Here is a 22161-nt window from a genome sequence, read left to right as displayed (position 1 = left end):
CGACTTTCTAATTTACTCCTATTATCAATTTTTCTTGGTTCTCTTGGCATCTATGTTTGAAAAGGCAGGAATGTAAGCTTAGGAGCTGGCCCATTTTTTGTTCAGAACCTGGGTAGCGCTAAATGTAGCCACCAATCAGAAATGTAAGCTTTGGGTAGTACTTTCTCTTTTTTCAAATAAAGAAACAAGGAGAACGAAGAAAAATTGATAATAGGAGTAAATTAGAAAGTTGCTTTATTGCTGCTCTATCTGAATCATGAAAGATAAAAAATTGTTTTTATTTCTCTTAAAGGGACACTGAACCCAATTTTTTTTCTATCGTGATTCAGATAGAGCATGCAATTTTAAGCAACTTTATAATTTACTCCTATTATCAAATTCTTTTCATTCTCTTGGTATATTTATTTGAAATGCAAGAATGTAAGTTTAGATGTCGGCCCATTTTTGGTGAACACACTGTGTTGTTCTTGCTGATTGGTGGATAAATTCACCCACCAATAAACAAGTGCTTTCCATGGTTCTGAACAAAAAAAATAGCTTAGATGCCTTCTTTTTCAAATAAAGGAAGCAAGAGAACGAAGAAAACTTGGTAATAGGAGTAAATTAGAAAGTTGTTTAAAATTGCATGCGCTATCTGAATCACAAAAGAAAAAATTTGGGTTCAGTGTCCCTTTAAACATTATATATATTAATTTTTTTTTAGCATACTATGTTTGTTTCCATATTCATAAAATTCCTTTTCCTAATGTATATTCTTTTTTATGTCATTTCTGATGGAGTGGTTTTATATATATTGGAATTTTCTAAATATTATTTTTATAAAGGGGGTATTTTTGCGTTAATCCAGCAAGAACACTTGTCATTAGTTTGGAAATGCACATCTGCTTCCCCAGAATATTATAGTCTTGTTTTTCAAATACCTCTATACAAATTAATACATTTAAATTTGATTTCTCAGCCATATTTATTTTCTATCATAAATGTTTTGATCCAAACTAATGCCACATCAATATAATAACTATTGATTCACAGAGTATTTTTTTAATGGTTAAAAGTTTATTTTTTAGTCATTCAAAACGCCACTCGAAACAAGGATATGATCTGTACAGCAATGGTAAGTTACCATGTTCTTAAACCAGACATAATCTTCCTAAAATACTGTAAAACATAACATCAGTCTATTAGCATAAGGGTCTGTGACTCTGCTACTGGGTATAAACAAATATGCTTTGAGAATAAAAAAACAAGGCTACTGCTTGTGGTATTTCTCCTGCACAGGTGACAGCATGACAGAAGACAGACGTCATAAGGAAAAACTTCAGATGTTGGTTTACACCAGAGATGGGTGCTGAAATTACAGATGGGGCAGGTTCCTTAATGAAGACAGGTCTGCGTCCATTTGAGATGTTTTGAGTTTACTATACACATAGGTAAGTGTTGCAGTGTTCTCCAGTAGCCAGGTGGGGGCAGTAATACTTATAATATAACAACGTTTTCTGTTATTTATAAATGTTATTTAAGCTATCCAAAGCACAAATGAATTGCACAATTTAACATAAATTGATTTAAAATTATTGTAAATCCTAGCATTTTTTTAAATGCTAGGATTTACCAATGCTTATAAATAAATGGGATTTTAAGTCATGAAGTGTAAAAAAAAAAAAAAAACTTCATGCTGAAACTACCTTTTATTTGCAATGAGTTTATCCCGAGCTGAGCACCTCCGGCTGCCCATGGCAAAATGCAGTTTTGTTTTTTTTTCTCAATGAGGTGACGTTTCCACCTCTTAGGCAATAGCATGCTAGCCATCTAGCATAACGCCATTTGGCCCGCACAGCTTATTGGCTAAGAGGTGGAAACGTCACCTCATTGGGGAAAAAAAGAGCATTTTGCCGTGGGCAGCCGGAGGTGCTCAGCTTGGGATAAACTTGTTGCAAAAAAAGGTAGTTTCAGTATGAAGTTTTCTATACTTAATGACTGAAAATCACCTTTATTTGTAGCACTGGTAAATCCTGGTGTTTCAAAAATGCTAGGATTTACCATCAATATATTGTGTGCAACAAGCATTGAAAATAATTTAATATTAGCTAATTTTAGCTTAATATTGGCTTCTATTTTAGCTGTGTGGTCAGTAAAATCAGCCCACTAAATATAGGTCCTGGGGAGAACACTGGGTTGTTAATATTTAAACTTTATATATTGATCAAAATGCATTTTACGTATATGGGTATTTGTTGTTAAAAATTTGCCTCTTGGTATCTTAATCTATTTTGTAACTTTATAGAAGGATAATTATCAAATATTTTATAATTGTATTTGTTACAAGTATGAATTATTTCTTAAAGGGTTAGGTGCTTTGCTCTTAAGGGGCATTTATGTCACTTTTCATTGCATCTGAAAGACCGCGTTTGGAAATGTATTTATTTTTTCTGAATGCTACTTGTATTCACTTGCTGATGGAAGCGCTTCTTACCAATAAAGCTGTGCAACTTTATCTTAACCCTTTTTTTGTTTTTTTGTTACAACAAACATATGAAGATGTTTGATTATTGCTGTTTATGTATGATGTTTAAAGGGATATGAAACCCAAGTAGTTTTATTTTGTGATTTAGACAGAACATACATTGTTTTAAAAGTTTCCAATTTACTTCTATTATCAAATGTGCATCATTCCCATGTTTTTCTTTGTTAAAGAGATACTTAGGTAGGCGTCTGGAGCTCTATATGGCAGGAAATAGTGAATGGAATGCATTACAAAACTGCTGCTCTATAGTGCTCTAGACACGTGCACGCTCCTGATCATATATCCTTACTATTCAACAAAACATACTAAGAAAATAAAGAAAATGTTATCATAAAAGTAAGTTAGAAAGTTGTTTAAAGTTGTATGCTCTATCTGAATCATGAAAGAAACATTTTGGGTTTCATGTCCCTTTAATGTCCATTTTTAAATGTTGTGTAAAATGGCATAAATAAGACAATGTGTTTACAAAGCAACCATTGGGGAATAACACAAATGTCTAACTTTATTTTTGGGATATAACCTACAATGGAAAAAAAACGGCACATGAGGACTGTTCTTACACATTGTATCCCGTTTCTACCGGAGGACATCAAGAGAAAACTTAACACGGCAGATTGTTTATAAAAACATGTGGGGGGTTGGTTAGAACTGAGTTATTGGACTGTTTTATTGGTACAACAAATCTCCCGTTGACTATGACACATTGTGCACTCGCTATTATAAAAGGTAACGATTACTATGCAACTGTATTTAAATGACGGCATAATATTTATTTATTTTGTATGCACTATATATGGTGGAACAGCATCCTGAGAAAAGAGGAAACATCTACACGTGGTTTAACAGTATTTTCATGGTGTTACTCAATGTAATGTGTTATATACGATTTATTGATTTTTTTCCCCAGCACTGTATGGATCCCTGTGTTACTCAACCTATAAATGGTTCCTGGAGACAGCACTGATCATAAAATTACTTTATATAAAGTATGAAATCGACTTTCTAATTTGTTGGTGATTTTTTTGCATAGTTATTGTAAATAGCTATATTCATGTATACAAAAATGTGGTTTTTTTTTTTTAAATATTTGTGCCTATCTCAGTCAATTATATTATATGCCAGTGGTGTTATGCTGGCAACCAGGCAAGAACAATCCCCTGGTAACGCAGGAAGTCAACAAATCGGCATAATGTCATTTATTGATGGTTTTAAGGGAATTTGAAACTAAAGAATTGAGAGGAAAAAATAGTAGTTCAAACCTTGGTCTCATTACAAAAGACTTTATATTATGCATATAATATCAACATGTTTTTGCCTAAGCTTTTTTTTTTTCTCATAAGGTGGTGAGAGTCCACAATCCTTGACATGTGGGATTAAACTCCTGCCACTAGGAGTAGGCAAAGAACCCCAAACAACAAGAGCTTTTAAACCCTCCCACCTACTTGTACTACTCAGTTTTGTTCTTTGCCTCCCAGGAATCGGTGAATTGTTGGTGTACCTGTTTCTACATTGACAGGGGTTCTTAGACCTATGTGAGACCCGTTACCCCTTAAGTTTGCTGATTCCTGGATCCATGAGTTTAGGAGTACTAGGTGGTGATGCAGTATTTCCTTATGGGGTTTTAGTCATAACCCCCCTCAGATGTCGCAGGGACCTGTCCCTTTAAAGGGGCATAAAACAGGTTGAGATCTGTGCATATCCTAAAAGGGCTGATAAAAAATAGTTTGCATAAAAAGTTTAACAATTGCTGGCAAGTATTTTAAAATTTTCAAAAATAAGCAAAATTAATTACATACCTAAGCTGCCTGGAGCAGCCAACTCCCACCCCCCTTATCAGTGTTTAGACACAGGAATTGTGGCATACTCCAGCAAAAAATCTCTATGCCCTTTTGCATTCTACCAAAACAACAATAGATATAGATACAGCCATAAAAGGAAATGTGTGGGGGGAGCTAGAGCTTTACAATTCAGAAACTAAAAAGAAAGGGTTAATGGTAGAGGCACTGCAGTATACATTTGCAGGTAAAGTAATTGAAGTACTTGAAGTACATTATATATTTTATATTTTGTCTGTATCCAAACTTGTTTTATGTCTCTTTAATCTCCTGTTGGATCATTGTATACTCCTCTCCTATATACTCTGCTGTTACCTTCACAGCACTGGGTGGGCTCTTGATACAGCTTTTTTTCTTTTGCTGCTAAGCTCAATGTAATTAGCCTATTTGTAGATTATTATCGGTTATTTGTAGAGCGCCAACAGATTCCGCAGCGCTAACTCGCCTTCATGTATAGCATAGCCAGTGGACCAAAGGTAACTCTCATAGACACATTGGTACTCATAGTGTTCAGGTGACATGCTTTACTGTTGTGGACTTTCAGCTATCTCCTTGTATAACTCAGGACATACAGCTAACTTCTTTGTAATGCAGTTATGGGCATTGTTTGTTAAGATTGATTAAAAAAAACTTGTCTTTCTGTCCACAAGAAGAGCCTTATGGCTTAAATCTTGGTCTGACATGGTTTCTAAGAGCAGACTTACTCTTTCCTTTCAAGGGAAGGTTCTTTTTGGATCGGCTTTGGACTCTACTATTTTCTCTGTTACTGCAGGTAAGGGAACCTTCCTTCCTCATGATAGAAAATCAAAAGGGAAAAAACAGAGCTGGGAATAGTTTTTATTTCTCTCGCTCTTCCAAGGAACAGAAGTCCTCCTCTTCCCAGAAGTCAGAACTCTTCTAAGCCATCTTGGAAGTCAGGTCTTTCTTGGTCCAAGCAAAACAATAAGTCCCCTTTCAATTCAAAATCCACATGAAGGTGCATCCCCCGAACCAGGTTCTGGTCTGGTGGGGGACAGATTGACTCTGTTTTAGGAGGCCTGGTTCAGTTCTGTTTGAGATCCCTGGGTTTTAAATATCATATGCCAGGGCTACAGGATAGGTTTTCGATCCAGACATTCCTTCTTTCACATGTCCCCAAAAGTTCTTCAAAGGCGGCTGCATTCTTTCATTATGTTCAGGATCTGGAACAGATGGAAGTTATTCATCCCTTATCTGTCTCAGAACAGGGTCAGGGGTTCTATTCCAACCTATTTATTGTTCCAAAGGAGGAGGGAACTTTCAGATCCATATTGGATTTAAAGGCCTTAAACAAGATTGAGTTCCAACCTTCAAAATGGAAACCATCCGATAATATTACCACTAGTACAACAGGGTCAGTTCATGTCGACAACAGATCTGAAGAATGTGTACCTTCATATCCCTATCTCCATTCTTAACCAGCTTATTATAGCCTTAATTATTATGCCAATATCTTAAAGTTATGGTAAATCCAAGCATATAACAAACGCTAGGATTTGCCATCTCTAAATATAAAGTGGATTTTAAGTGATCAGATATTTAAAGAAGGGTGCTATACTCACCCTGAATGTGTCGTTGCTCATCGCTAAACCCAGCGGCTCCTGGCCGTCCATGGCACATCGCTCTCCTTCAATGATTTATCGTTTGCACCTCTAAACCAATAAGTTGTTGCGTGTCAGCTGACAGTGTTCTCTAAGCATGCACGGCTATTGGTTTAGAGGTGCAAGCGTCACCTCATTGGTAAAAGAGTGATGTTCTGTGGGTGGCCAGAGCCGCTGAGTTTAGTGATGTGCAGGGCACATTCGGTGACTTAAGCACCCTTTTTTAAATATCTGATCACTTAAACTCCACTTTATTTTTAGTGATGGTAAATCCTAGCGTTAGTTAAACGCTTGGATTTTCCATTACTTTAACAATTTGCCGGAAATGTATGTGTGGGTCATAGATATTGCCATTTTGACACAGGTATAGACACTGGTTTGCAAAGTAACAATATTAAAAGCAGCTCCCAGGTTGTAGGAGCTTAGTCGATTTTTGATACATGCAAATAGTTGCCTTCATTTAAAAGGTAATGAAGCCACTCACTATTAAAAAGAATTGGTATAAGGAATATTTAAAAGAGCTATGATTTAAGTGTTTTTAGTTGTGTATGTTTGTTTGTAGCTGCCTGTTTTCTGTACCTTCAATTTATGTAAGTCAATTACAAGCTTCCCAGATACTGTGCCACATCCAAAGATCTGAAAAGCATAAATGATAGATGTTTTGGTCAGTCCGTAGAGTTTTCACCTTGGCTATATATTCCCTCCATTTGTTCTCATACAATGAATTGTGGCTCGAATCAGAAAAGAGAAGGCCTCGGTCTGATTGCTGCAGCTTGGCTCCACAGGACCTAGTATGCAGATCTAGTTTAAATATCCAGCTTCCCTCCCTGGCTTCTTCCTTAACACCAGGACCTACTGTATCAAGTTCCTCTGTTTAAAATCTCTCTATTTGACGGCAGGGAGATTAAACTCCTAATTTTAAAACTGAGGTTTTTCAGATGTAGTGTTTGCAGGCTAGAAAGCCGGTGACTAGGAAAATTTATCATAAAATCTGGAAGATATATTTTTCCTGGTGTGAGTCTTGTAGATTCAGTTGGCATTCCTTTAGAATTTCCAGAATTCTTCAGTTTCTTTAGGGTGGATTGGACACAGGTTTATTAGTGAGTTTGTTAAAGGGTCAAATATCGTGTCACTGTTTTGTTTCACAAAAATATAGCCAAGTTACCAGATGTTCAGACTTTCGTACAGGCCTTGGTTAGGATTAGAGCGGTTATAAAGACCATTTCGCCTCCATGGAATCTAAATTTGGTTATTTCAGTGTTTCCGGGCTCCCCTTTTTTGAACCCATGCATTATGCATCTCTATCTTGCAAAGTTCTCATTCTCTTAACGATTTATTCTGCGTTTCTGAGCTTTCAGCGTTATCATGTGAATCTCCTTTTCTCATTTTTCATAAAGATAAGGCAGTTCTGCGTACCCAATATGGCTTTTTACCAAAGGTTGTTTCTTCAGAAAACACAAACCAAGAAATTGGGGTCACTTCTTTGTGTGTTCCAATCCTTCTTCTAGTTCTAACGAGAGACTCCTTCACAACCTAGATGTGGTTAGGGCCTCAAAGGGACACTGAACCCAAACTTTTTCTTTTGCGATTCAGATAGAGCATGCAATTTTAAGCAACTTTATTCCTATTATCATTTTTTCTTCGTTCTCTTGCTATCTTTATTTGAAAAAGAAGGCATCTAAGGAGCCAGCCAATTTTTGGTTCAGTTCCCTGGACAACACTTGTTTATTGGTGGGTGAATTTATCCACCAATCGGCAAGAACAACCCAGGTTGTTCAACAAAAATGGTCCGGCATCTTATATTCTTGCAAGAGAATGAAGAAAATGTGATAATAGGAGTAAATTAGAAAGTTGCTTAAAATTTCTGCTCTATCTGAATCTTGAAAGAAAAAAATTGGGTTCAGTGTCCCTTTAATGTTTTATTTACAGGCTACTAAAGATTTCAAACATGGGGGGGTCAATTTAACAAGGGCCGAGCAGACATGATTCACTGTAGTGAATCATGTCCGCCCGACATTGCTAAATGCCGACATTGCACAATTGCAATGTCGCCCCCTGCTCACCAGCTGCCAATCAGCTGCTAGCAGGGGGGTGTCAATCATCCCGATCAGATCAGGCTGATTTCAGTCTGCAGAGAATTAAGGAGCAGCTGTCTTACGACCCTGTTTCTTAACTACTGATGGGCGTAGAAAGTCAGCATCTGCTGCTTGTTAAATTTACCCTAGTTTATTCATTTTTCTGATCCTCTTAGGGCACAAAAGGCTACAGTGGTTGCTCTAGCTTTTTGGCTAAGGCAAGTGATTGACAAAGCTTACTTGATAGCAGGGAAGTCGCCTCTGAGCGTATCACAGCTCATTCCACTAGATCAGTTTCTTCTTCTTGGGCCTTTAAAAATGATGTTTCCATGTAACAGATTTTCAGAGGCTGCAACGTGATCTTTATTACATACATTTGCCAAATTTATCATTTTGATGTGTTTGCTTCTTCGGAGGCGTTTTTGGCAGGAAAATCCTTCAAGCAGCAGTGTCTGGCAAATAGGAACTGCCTTTCCTTTTGTCCTGCCCTTTGTTTTGTTGTGGACTTCCCAGCTTGGGTATTAGATCCCACACGTCAAGGCCCGTGGACTCTTGCCACCTTATGAAAGAAAACATTAATTTTATTCTTACCTAATTTTCTTTCATGGTAGTGAAAGTTCTCGAGACCCCGCACAGTTTTACTTTTTCTTTTGGCGACAGTTTTATTTGCACCTCTTCATTCCCTGCTTTGCCTTTTCCTACCTTTCTGCCACCTTTGCTCTGCTCGGCTATATGTTAAACTGAGTAGTACAGGGAGGTGGGAGAGTTGAAAAGCTCTTGTTTGGGCTTATTTGCCTTTTCCTAGTGGCAGGAATTCAATCCCTACATGTCAAGGCTCGTGGACTCTCTCCACCATGAATGAAAGGTATTTACCATTTAAGCATAAATTGTGTTTTTATGGAGGGACGGTCACTATTGGTGATATTAATGGCGGTCACATTACTCTAAACGCACAAACTAAAGATGACACCTGAAAATAAAATCATAATCACATTTTATAGATAAAAATGACCAAGAATATTAGTTATTAAATACACACACTAATGAGAAGCGTGGAACTGCTATTCAATAACAAATTACAAATCAGCTATAGTGTTTGGTAGCCCAGCTATAAAAGGTTCTTTCATATGTAGCAAATAATGTGGTTGAAGGTCTTAAAAAGCTCCTCGTTCACTGAAATATTTTACATTGCCGCAATTCAACCCGATAGAGTGCGATAGAGTGGCAGGCCCATTGGCCGTTAGTCTGCAGGGGGGTGGCATTGCACCAGCAGCTCTTGTGAGCTGCTGGTGCAATGCTGAATACGGAGAGCGTATTGCTTTCCGTATTCAGCGAGGTCTGGCGGACCTGATCCGCACTGTCAGATCAGGTCTGCCAGACTTTGATAAATAGAGGCCATTGAATTCATTGGTAATTATGCATTAACCCAAATGCCTTTACTGGGAGACATATATGTGTCTCAATTTCTTTCTACTGACACAGTGAGTCCACGGATCATCTAATTTTCTATTGGGAATATCACTCCTGCCCAGCAGGAGGCAGCAAAGAGCACCACTGCAAAGCTGTTAAATATCACCTCCCTTCCCTTCAACCCCAGTCATTCTCTTTGCCTACGTTAGAGCAAGGAAGTGGTAACGTTTAGGTGTTAAAAAATAAAATCTTGCATGAAGAATCTTCTTCTTAAGTAGTGCAAGATTGTGCTGCTTTGTCCTAGGTTGTAGCCGTATTCCATATCAGTCTCTTCAGTAGAGCAGTGGTGGCTTTCTAGCAATGGGAACTTGTGGGGTATAGTTGTCACTGCGCCTCCCATATTTTTAATGCTGCCTTAACTTCAAAAGCCTGAGTAAGATTACTCCGTCTTTGCGTTTTTTTCCCACAGGTCCATGTGAGGGAACATGCCTCTCAAACCTAGTGAGCTGCCTTGCTGCTGGGCAGATTTCTAAAGGTAAGTGCTAACTTTTTATTTTCTGGGAGCATATACAGAATAAAAGATGGTACTTTAAAAGTACTACTGGGACAAAAGACATCCTCCTATGACTTAGGGGATCATTTTATTATGGGCAGTGATGACGGGCACTGGGGACGAGGAGAGCAGGCTCAGAGGTGGTGCTTTTTAATTTTGTATACATCTGACGACTTTACATTACATTCGGCCGAACGGGAGGTTAATCTTGTAACGCCCGCTATGGATGGGGTTAGCTGAGGCGGCAAATTGTGTTGCGTGCCTTTTCCCAGTATACTTCCTGTGTTCCGGAGCGGAGAAGGCTTCGTCACAGATTTTAGCAGTATTGAGAATACCGGACTTCAATTGACAGGAAATAGAAGTTGAGTCCGGTTCATCTATCTGAATTTTCACTCTGGTATCAGTCAGGCAGGTAAGCACCTCCAATAAAAGTTAAGCTGAGGTGTAGAGGTTTTCCGCAGTGTGTTTTGTCATACTTTATTATTTTGTTGCAGAAAAATAAAGCAGTTTCATTTTAAAATTTAAAGGAACAGTAACGTTTTTTTGTTTTTTTTTGTGGGTTATTTTCTAAATAAAATATCAGTTTGTTTATTCTGTTTATTGGTGAATAAAGATGGACCAAGAGGCCATGCGAGATGTTACATGTTCTTTATGTTTTAATGCTAATGTGGAACCACCAATCTTTCTGTTCCACATGTATTGAGAGGACTTTACATTACAGGGATAGACTTTTTTTCTGAGCCAACATTGTCAAAGGCGGATGCTGTTCAGGAGTCTTCTGACAATTTTCAAGATATGCCGCAGCTTTCTCCTCAAATGTCCCAAAATGTATCGTCCACACATCCAGTGCCCTGCGCTTACTCCACCTGGAGTTGCGTTGCAAGACATCGCTTCCCTCATGTCCTCTGTGGTTGTCTGCTTTTCCCATGCTGCAGGGAAAGCGCAAGAGGAAATGTGAAAAATCAGTAGGTAAGGTTGCTGACACAGTCGTGGCTATTCCAAATGCCCTTTCCCAGAAATCTGAGGAGGAAAATACTTCGGTAGCATCTGAGGGTGAAATCTCAGACTCGGTGTAATTCCTTCTGCTGATACTGAAGTTGTATCCTTCAGGTTTAAGCTAAAACACCTCCATTTGTTACTTGAGGAGGTTTTGGCTACCCTGGACGACTCGGACACTACTGTCGTAGTCAATCATAAGAAGTCTAGTAAACTAAACAAATATTTTGATGTACCTTCCATGGTAGAGGTTTTTCCTGTACCAGATTGAGCTACAGAGATTATTACTAGGGAATGGGAAAGACCGGGTATCCATTTTCCTCCATCACCTATATTTTAAGATGTTTCCTATAGCAGACTCTATCAGGGAGTCTTGGCAGATGGTACCCAAGGTGGAAGGGGCAATTTCCACGCTAGCTAAGAGGACCACTATTCCCATAGAAGATAGTTGTTCCTTTAAAGATCCTATCCACCAGGGTTTACAATGGCAACCTGCGGTGTGTATTGCTACCGTCACTCTAGTGCGGCAGCATACTGGTTTGATGCGTTGTCTGATTCTATTCGGACAGACATTCCCCTTGAAGAGATCCAGCATAGGATCAAGGCTCTCAAGTTGGCCAATTCCTTTATTACAGATGCTTCCCTACATGTTATTAAACTGGGAGCAAAGATTTCCGGTTTTGCTGTGCTGGCCCGCAGAGCTTTATGGTTAAAATCTTGGTCTGAGGATGTGTCATCTAAGTCTAAGCTTTTGGCAATCCCTTACAAGGGAAAGACCTTGTTTTGGGCCGGGATTGACGGAAATAATTTCTGACATTACGGGAGGTAAGGGCCATTTCCTCCCTCAGGTTAAGAGGAATAAGCAGAAGGGACGTCAGTCATTTTCATTCTTTTCGAAACTTCAAGGGTAAACCTTTCTCTCCTTCCAAGCAGGAAAAGTCCATGCCTTCCTGGTGGCCCAACTAGTCTTGGAGCAAGGGAAAACAATCCAAGAAGCCCGCTATTGACTCAAAAGCAGCATGAAGGGCCTGCCCCCGATCCGGGACCGGATCTTGTGGGGGGCAGACTTTCCTTCTTCAAGTTCCTCAGAGTACCGTCCTTCAAGATGGAAACTATTCGTTCCATTCTTACCTTTATGACAACGGTAGATTTAAAGGACGCGTACTTGCATGTTCCCATCCACAAGAACCATCACAAGTTTCTGAGGTTTGCATTTCTAGACGATCACTTCCAGTTTGTGGCTCTTCCATTCGGCCTTGCCACAGCTCCCAGAATTTTTTCAAAGGTGCTGGGATCCCTTGTTGGCGGTGCTCAGATTGCGGGGCATTGCAGTGGTGCTTTATCTGGACGATATTCTGGTTCAGGCTCCATCCTTTCAACATGCAAAATCTCACACTCAAATGTTATCCTTCCTGCAATCTCACGAATAGAAGGTGAATTTGGAAAAGAGTTCCTTAGTTCAAACTACAAGGGTAGTTTTCTTGTCTAGCACTTCAATCCTCTCCTCGACCATCAGTGGCTCAATGTATGGAGGTAATCGGTCTGGTGGTAGCAGCTATGGACATCATCCTGTTTGCCCATTTCCACCTCAGACCTCTGCCGTTATGCATGCTCAGGCAGTGGAACGGAGATTATGCGGATCTGTCTACTTAATTACATCTGGAGCAGGAGACAAAGGATTCCCTTCTTTGGTGGTTGTTTCAGGATCATCTATCCCAGGGAACCTGCTTCCGCAGACACACCTGGGTGATTGTGACAATGGACGCCAGCCTACTGGAAAGGGGAGCAGTCTGGGGCTCTCTAAAGGCTCAGGGTACATGAACTCAGTCGGAATCTGTTCTACCCATAAACATTCTGGAGTTGAGAGCAATCTTCAATGCTCTTCTGGCCTGGCCTCAGTTAGCCTTGTCAAGGTTTATCAGGTTCCAATCATACAACAGAACTTCAGTGGCTTACATCAACCATCAGGGGGGAACTTGAAGTTCCTTGGCCATGACAGAAGTAGTCAAGATAATTCAGTGGGCGGAGACCCACAACTGCTGTCTGTCGGCGATCCACATCCCAGGAGTAGACAGCTGGGAGGCGGATTTTTTGAGCAGACAGACCTTTCACCCAGGGGAGTGGGAACTCCATCCGGAAGCTTGATTCTCAAATCGGGACAGCCGGAACTGGATCTTATGGCATCTCGGCAGAATGCCAAGCTCCCAAGGTATGGGTTAAGGTCAAGGGACCCTCAGGCTGTCCTGATAGATGCTCTGGCGGTACCTTGGAATTTCAGTCTTGCATACCTATTTCCCCCGTTTGCTCTTCTACCTCAGGTCATTGCTCGAATCAAACAGGAGAGGGCGTTGGTATTCCTCATTGCACTGGCGTGGCTTCGCAGAATTTGGTATGCAGACCTGGTGGAGATGTCATCTCTTCCACCTTGGAGACTTCCGTTGATAAAGGACCTTCTTCAAGAGCCCTTCCTTCATCCAAATCTAATTTCCCTGAAGCTGACTGCTTGGAGATTGAACGCTTAATTTTATCTAAGCGTGGATTTTCAGAGTTGGTCATTGAGACCATGATTCAGGCTTGTAAGCCTGTGACTAGAAAGATTTACCATAAGATATGGCGTAAATATCTGCATTGGTGTGAATCCAAAGGCTACTCATGGAGTAGAGTTCGGATTCCTAGAAGTTTGTCTTTTTCTCCAAGAGGGTTTGGAGAAGGGTTTATCGGCAAGCTCCTTAAAGGGTCAAATCTGCCTTGTCTATTTTTTTACATAAACGTCTGGCAGATGTACCAGACGTGCAATCGTTCTGTCAGGCCCTGGTCAGAATCAGGCCTGTGTTTAAGCTGGTTACTCCTCCCTGGAGTCAATCTAGTTCTTAAAGTTATTCAACAGGCTCCACTTGAGACTATGCGTTCCTTAGCTATTAAGTTGTTATCCTGGAAGGTTTTGTTTCTTGTTGCTATTTTATCTGCGCGTAGAGTTTCAGAGCTCTTGGCATTACATTATGAGTCTCCTTACCTTATTTTTCATTCGGATAAGGTAGTTTTGCGTACTAAAGTAGGGTTTCTCCCTAAGGTGGTTTCAGGTCAGAACATTAATCAGGAGATTGTTGTTCCTTCCTTGTGTCCTAACTTTTCTTCTCAGAAGGAACTTCTGCTGCACAATCTGGACGTGGTGCGTGCATTGAAATTTTATTTACAGGCGACTAAGGATTTTCGTCAGTCTTCTGCTCTGTTTGTGGTTTTCTCTGGAAGGGGCAGAAAGCTACGGCTACTTCTCTTTCTTTGTGGCTGAAGAGTATCATTCGCTTGGCCTATGAAACTGCTGGACAGCAGCCTCCTGAAAAAGTTACGACTCATTCTATGAGGGCTGTTTCCTCTTCCTGGGCATTCAAAAATGAAGCTTCTGTGGAACAGATTCTCAAGGCTGCAACTTGGTCCTCTCTTCACACTTTTTCTAAATTCTATAAATTTGATACTTTTGCCTTGGCTGAGGCTTCCTTTGGGAGAAAGGTTCTTCAAGCAGTGGTGCCTTCCGTTTAGGCTCCCTGTCTTGTCCCTCATCTGTGTCCTCTAGCTTGGGTATTGATTCCCAATAGTAACTAGATGATCCGTGGACTCACCGTGTCATTAGAAAGAAAACAAAATTTATGCTTACATGATAAATTTCTTTCTTTCTTGACACAGTGAGTCCACGGCCCGCCCTGTTTTCTTAAGGACAGGTTTTTTTGTTATAAAATTCGGACACCTCTGCACCTTGTTACTTCCTTTCTCTCCTTTTGCTTCGGTCGAATGACTGGGGTTGGAGGGAAGGGAGGGGATATTTAACAGCTTTGCTGTGGTGCTCTTTGCTGCCTCCTGCTGGGCAGGAGTGATATTCCCAATAGTAATTAGATGATCTGTGGACTCATCGTGTCAAAGAAATAAATTTATCAGGTAAGCATAAATTTTGTTTTTGCAAACAGAAGTGTAGGTTACGTCCTTTATGAGAGATACAGCTTTAAAAATTTGCATTTTAATGAAACAAAGTCTAAACAAGGTCAAAACACATATGCTGTGCACTGCATGGAGGATAAGCAAAGTCATATGACAGACATAATATATATGCTATAAGCAGAGTGGACATCAGTTTATTACAAGAGATGCATAGAATTTTGTATTTGCAATATTCCAGGTTTGGAATGTAACTGTAAAGTTGGGCAAATTGAAACACGGCTGGCACTGGGCACTGCAACAAAGATATTTTAAATGAGGTACAAGGGTTGCTCAAATGAATATGCCGTGGCCATACATTATCATTTTTGTATACTCTATGTTGAAAATTGTACTTTTTTCCCTACTCCACCAGGGAGGCTGAAGTACTGATAGTGTAACCTACATACGGTGTTCCTTGACTGACCCTGCAACATGAAGTACAATCCATCATGCCATCATATTGACTGCAAGGTTTCTCTAGCTTTGCCAGTTCCAGTATTATTTAAGCAGCATATTCACTAAAGCTCCCATCCGATACATAGGATTACGCATGAACTGGAGAGATTTCATGTGATTGCTTAGGTTAGGGATTCCTAACTCCAGTCCTCAATGAGCCTTTACTAGCTGGGATTTCCACACTAGAACAGGCGAGAAAGTCACAGTAACAGACCAAGAAGGGAATATACTTAAGAGACCGTAAAGTCAAGATTAAGTTTTCATGACTTAGAGCATACAATTAAAAATATATATTTCCTATTATCAAATTATTTTTTTTTTTTAAACCCTTTATTGAATAGTAAACAGTTTGGTTCAGGAGAATGCACTCTATGGCAGAAATGTTTGTAACTATATTTGTGAAAATCAAGGATTTGAGAATCTTCACAAGAGTGCAGGCATGGGTATCTGCCGGTGCCCCCAGGTGTGTATATCTACTGATGCTATCAGGTTTGGTTATCCTGAGATCTGCGCCTTTCAGAGTATTCTAATATATCAGGTTTGGTATGACCTGATGTAAGGTAGTGCTTGGCAGTTGACACTAATAAAATTAAACTAGGCCACAATTAACTGGATATACATTGATATCTACAGTGTTAAGCTAAATTACATGGATTGTTTATACCATATTTCCTTTTATTTATTTATTTCAACCACCTTGAAATATATCAATAAAAATTGGAAACTGTCTCTTTTGTTTATTGATTGAGTTATTGACCCATGGCATTGTCTGCGTACAGAGTACATATAACTTAGAAGCTTTACTGAGTTCTGGGTGAAAACAAGTCTGCAATAACACAAATGTTTAACACAAATAATTATAATCCATATAAAATACATGTTCCCGGCATGTGCTGGGTTCTGAACCTACTCAGGTATGCTCTTCAAAACAAATTCCCCAAAAGAACAAATTCAATAGAAAATCTTAAATGTGTACACTCTATCTGAATCGTGAAAGAAAACATTTGTATTTTATGTCACTTAAATAGTCCAGCCTTTTACAATCTAATTTTAGTGCATGACCTCTTGTTATCTAAATATAGTTTTCACATAATTTTTGGGTTTATTTAATTCATTCATCTTACCCTCCTCAAAAACCCATTACAGCAACTATTATTTGTGAAATATTGAATTTCTTTGCAGATATTTTTAATTTTTATGCACAATCAGTTTGCATTTTTTTATTTTATATATAAATATATATGTGGTTGTTTAATAAAAATTCAAAACTATTTATTTAGATTACATTTTTAAACCCTATAAAAGTTAAAAAAAACCTCAGCTGTTTATTCAGTAATATAATGTTTGAATGTATTAATTAAAGATATAGACAAAGTAATACAAAACTGTAACTGCACGTATCCTAATTTAATATTTTGGGTAAAAAAAAAATAATAATTCAAACACATTAGGTAGATATAAATATTGACTCAATTTGCCGCCATTTTTAAGATTCAAATATCATAAAGCTAAAAGTTTCTCTTCGATCACAATACATTTTCTCTTGTAAGGTGTATCCAGTCCACGGATCATCCATTACTTGTGGGATATTCTCATTCCTAACAGGAAGTTGCAAGAGGACACCCACAGCAGAGCTGTAATATAGCTCCTCCCCTAACTGTCATAGCCATTCTCTTGCAATTCTCAACAAGCAAGGTCGTTGTAGGAGAGAGTAGTTAAATATAGATAGTTTATTTTCTTCAATCAAAAGTTTGTTATTTTTAAATAGTACCGGAGTTGTGCTATTTTATCTCAGGCAGTAAGAATCTGCCTGAGGTTTCTATGATCTTAGCAGGTTGTAACTAAGATCCATTGCTGTTCTCACATATGTCTGAGGGGATTACACAGATGAGGTAACTTCAGCGAGAGAATGGCGTGCAGTTTATTCTGCTATAAGGTATGTGCAGTTATAATTTTTTCTAGAGATGGAAAACAATAGAAAATGCTGCTGATACCGGATTAATGTAAGTTAAGCCTGAATACAGTGATTTAATAACGACTGGTATCATGCTTACTCCCAGGGGTAATACCCTTATGATATTGCAATATAAAACGTTTGCTGGCATGTTTAATCGTTTTTATATATGCTTTGGTGATAAAACTTTATTGGGGCCTAGTTTTTTCAACATGGCTGGCTTAAATTTTGACTAGAAACAGTTTACTGAGGCTTTCCACTGTTATAGTATAAAAGTTACAGTTGGTGCAGTTAAAATTACAAACTGTGACATCCAGCTTCCCTCAGGAGTCCCCTGTATGCTATAGGACATCTCTAAAGGGCTCAAAGGCTTTCCAAAGTTGTTTATTGGGGCAGGTAGGACCACAGCTTGCTGTGGCAGTTGGTTGTGACTTAAAAAACGTCTATTTCGTTTTTTTGATCCGTTTTTTGAACTAAGGGGTTAATCATCCATTTGCAAGTGGATGCAATGCTCTGCTAGCCTATTACATACACTGTAAAAATTTCGTTTGATTTACTGCATTTTTTCACTGTTTTTCAAATTCTGACAAAATTTGTTTCTCTTAAAGGCACAGTACCGTTTTTTATATTTGCTTGTTAACTTGATTTAAAGTGTTTTCCAAGCTTGCTAGTCTCATTGCTGGTCTGTATAAACATGTCTGACATAGAAGAAACTCCTTGTTCATTATGTTTAAAAGCCATGGTGGAACCCCCTCTTAGAATGTGTACCAAATGTACTGATTTCATTTTATGCAATAAAGATCATATTCTGTTTTTAAAAAAATTATCACCAGAGGAATCTGACAAGGGAAAAGTTATGCCGACTAACTCTCACCACGTGTCAGACCCTTTGACTCCCGCCCAAGGGACTCACGCTCAAATGGCGCCAAGTACATCTAGGGCGCCCATAGCGTTTACTTTACAAGACATGGTGGCAGCCATGGATAATACACTGTCAGCGGTATTAGCCAGACTACCTGAACTTAGAGGTTAGCGAGATAGCTCTGGGGTGAGACAAAATGCAGAGCATACTGACGCTTTAAGAACCATGTCTGATACTGCCTCACAATATGCAGAAGCTGAGGAAGAAGAGCTTCAGTCAGTGGGTGATGTTAATGACTCAGGAAAGATACCTGATTCTAATATTTCTACATTTAAATTTAAGCTTGAACACCTCCGCGTGTTGCTTAGGGAGGTTTTAGCTGCTCTGAATGACTGTGATACCATTGCAGTGCCAGAGAAATTGTGTAGACTGGATAAATGCTTCGCAGTGCCGGTGTGTACTGATGTTTTTCCAATACCTAAAAGGTTTACAGAAATTATTAATAAGGAATGGGATAGACCAGGTGTGCCGTTCTCTTCCCCTCCTATTTTTAGAAAAATGTTTTCCAATAGATGCCACCACACGGGACTTATGGCAGACAGTCCCTAAGGTGGAGGGAGCAGTTTCTAGCAAAGCGTACTACTATCCCTGTCGAGGACAGTTGTGCTTTTTCAGATCCAATGGATAAAAAATTAGGTTACCTTAAGAAAATATTTATTCAAAAAGGTTTTATCCTACAGCCCATTGCATGCATTGCCCCTGTCACTGCTGCTGCGGCGTACTGGTTTGAGTCTCTGGAAGAGGCTTTACAGGTAGCGACTCCATTGGATGACATACTTGGCAAACTTAGAGCACTTAAGCTAGCCAATTTTATTTCTGATGCCATTGTTCATTTGAATAAACTAACGGCTAAGAATTCTGGTTTTGCTATACAGGCGCGCAGAGCGCTATGGCTTAAATCATGGTCAGCTGACGTGACTTTAAAATCTAAGCTACTTAACATTCCCTTCAAGGGGCAGACCCTATTCGGGCCTGGTTTGAAGGAGATTATTGCTGATATCACGGGAGGAAAAGGTTATGCCCTTCCTCAGGACAGGTCCAAATCTAGGGCCAAACAGTCTAATTTTCGTGCCTTTCGAAACTTCAAGGCAGGTGCGGCATCAACTTCCTCTAATAATAAACAAGAGGGAACTTTTGCTCAATCCAAGACGGCCTGGAGACCAAACCAGACCTGGAAAAAAGGTAAGCAGGTCAAAAAGCCTGCTGCTGCCGCCTCTAAGACAGCATGAAGGAACAACCCCTATCCGGTAACGGATGTAGTAGGGGGCAGACTTTCACTCTTCGCCCAGGCGTGAGGAAGAGATGTTCAGGATCCCTGGGCGTTGGAAATTATATCCCAGGGATATCTTCTGGACTTCAAAGCTTCCCCCCAAAAGGGAGATTTCACCTTTCACAATTATCTGCAAACCAGATAAAGAGAGAGGCATTCTTACACTGTGTACGAGACCTCCTAGTTATGGGAGTGATCTATCCAGTTCCAAAGGAGGAACAGGAACAGGGTTTTTACTCAAATCTGTTTGTGGTTCCCAAAAAAGAGGGAACCTTCAGACCGATTTTGGATCTAAAGATCTTAAACAAATTCTTCAAAGTTCCGTCGTTCAAGATGGAAACTATTCGTACCATCCTACCACTGATCCAGGAGGGTCAATATGACTACAGTGGATCTAAAGGATGCTTATCTTCACATTCCGATACACAAAGATCATCATCGGTTTCTCAGGTTTGCCTTTCAAGACAGGCATTACCAGTTGTAGCTCTTCCCTTTGGATTAGCTACAGCCCCAAGAATCTTTACAAAGGTTCTAGGGTCGCTTTTGGCGGTCCTAAGGCCGCGGGGCATAGCAGTAGCCCCTTATTTAGACGACATCCTGATACAGGCGTCAAACTTCCAAATTGCCAAGTCTCATACGGACGTAGTACTGGCATTTCTGAGGTCGCATGGGTGGAAAGTGAACGAGGAAAAGTGTTCTTTATCCCCACTCACAAGAGTTTCCTTTCTAGGGACTCTGATAGATTCTGTAGAAATGAAAATTTACCTTGACGGAGTCCAGGTTATCAAAGCTTCTAAATTCCTGTCGGGTTCTTCATTCCATTCCGTGCCCTTTGGTGGCTCAGTGTATGGAAGTAATCGGCTTAATGGTAGCGGCAATGGACATAGTGCCGTTTGCACGCTTACATCTCAGACCGCTGCAACTATGCAGGCTCAGTCAGTGGAGATTTGGCCCCTCAACTGAATCTGGACCAAGAGACCAGGGATCCTCTTCCCTGGTGGCTATCTCGGGTTCATCTGTCCAAAAGTATGACCTTCGCAGGCCAGATTGGACTATTGTAACAACAAATGCCAGCCTTCTAGGTTGGGGTGCAGTCTGGAACTCCCTGAAGGCTCAGGGATCGTGGACTCAGGAGGAGTCTCTCCTTCCAATAAATATTCTGGAACTAAGAGCGATATTCAAGGCTCCTCAGGTTTGGCCTCAGTTAGCAACTCTGAGGTACATCAGATTTCAGTCGGTCAACATCACGACTGTAGCTTACATCAACCATCGAGGGGGAACAAGAAGTTCCCTAGAGATGTTAGAAGTTTCAAAAATAATTCACTGGGCAGAGATTCACTCTTGCCACCTATCAGCTATCCATATCCCAGGTGTAGAGCACTGGGAGGCGGATTTTCTAAGTCGTCAGACTTTTCATCCCGGAGAGTGGGAACTCCATCCGGAGGTATTTGCACAACTGATTCTCAGTTGGGGCAAACCAGAACTGGATCTCATGGCGTCTCGCCAGAACGCCAAGCTTCCGTGTTACGGATCCAGGTCCAGGGATCCCAAGGCGACACTGATAGATACTCTAGCAGCGCCCTGGTCTTTCAACCTGGCTTATGTGTTTCCACAGTTTCCTCTGCTCCCTCGACTGATTGCCAAGATCAAGCAGGAGAGAGCATCAGTGATTCTGATAGCACCTGCATGGCCACGCAGGACCTGGTATGCAGATCTAGTGGACATGTCATCCTTTCCACCATGGTCTCTGCCTCTGAGACAGGACCTTCTACTTCAGGGTCCTTTCAACCATCCAAATCTAATTTCTCTGAGGCTGACTGCTTGGAGATTGAACGCTTGATTTTATCAAAGCGTGGCTTCTCCGAGTCAGTTATTGATACCTTAATACAGGCACGAAAGCCTGTCACCAGGAAAATTTACCATAAGGTATGGCGTAGATATCTTTATTGGTGTGAATCCAAGGGTTACTCATGGAGTAAGGTCAGGATTCCTAGGATTTTATCTATTCTCCAAGAAGGTTTGGAAAAAGGATTGTCAGCTAGTTTCTTAAAGGGACAGATTTTTGCTCTGTCTATTCTTTTGCACTAGCGTCTGGCAGATGTTCCCTACGTTCAGGCATTTTGTCAGGCTTTAGTTAGAATCAAGCCTGTGTTTAAACCTGTTGCTCCACCATGGAGCTTAAACTTGGTTCTTAAGGTTCTTCAAGGAGTTCCGTTTGAACCTCTTCATTCCATAGATATCAAACTTTTATCTTGGAAAGTTTTTTTTTTTTTTTTTGGTAGCTATTTCCTCGGCTCGTAGAGTCTCTGAGCTATCTGCCTTACAATGTGATTCTCCTTATCTGATTTTTCATACGGATAAGGTAGTCCTGCGTACCAAACCTGGGTTCTTACCTAAGGTGGTATCTAACAAGAATATCAATCAAGAGATTGTGGTTCCATCCTTGTGTTACACAATCTGGACGTGGTCTGTGCTTTAAAGTTTTACTTACAAGCTACTAAAGATTTTCGTCAAACATCTGCTTTGTTTGTTTTCTACTCTGGACAGAGGAGATGTCAAAAGGCTTTGGCAACCTCTT

General features: G+C 40.0%; 1 protein-coding gene across 7 annotated transcripts in view; it reads left to right on the top strand.

The window, feature by feature from the left end:
- TMEM269 (transmembrane protein 269) overlaps window positions 1–22161 on the top strand; it is a 115333-nt gene that overhangs the window by 32429 nt on the left and 60743 nt on the right. Inside the window, exon 1 of one of the 7 annotated variants that reach the window (XM_053690213.1) lies at window positions 1079–1430. The exons of the other annotated variants lie outside the window; for them this stretch is intronic. The gene's annotated coding sequence lies outside the window, so the exon portion shown is untranslated. Of the gene's footprint in view, window positions 1–1078; window positions 1431–22161 lie in introns of those variants that run through there. 7 annotated transcript variants of the gene reach the window in all.

Source organism: Bombina bombina, chromosome 8 (assembly GCF_027579735.1).
Source record: "Bombina bombina isolate aBomBom1 chromosome 8, aBomBom1.pri, whole genome shotgun sequence".
NCBI lineage: Eukaryota > Metazoa > Chordata > Amphibia > Anura > Bombinatoridae > Bombina > Bombina bombina.
Note: the sequence above shows the minus strand (reverse complement) of the source record. Positions and strands in the feature narration are given on the sequence as shown.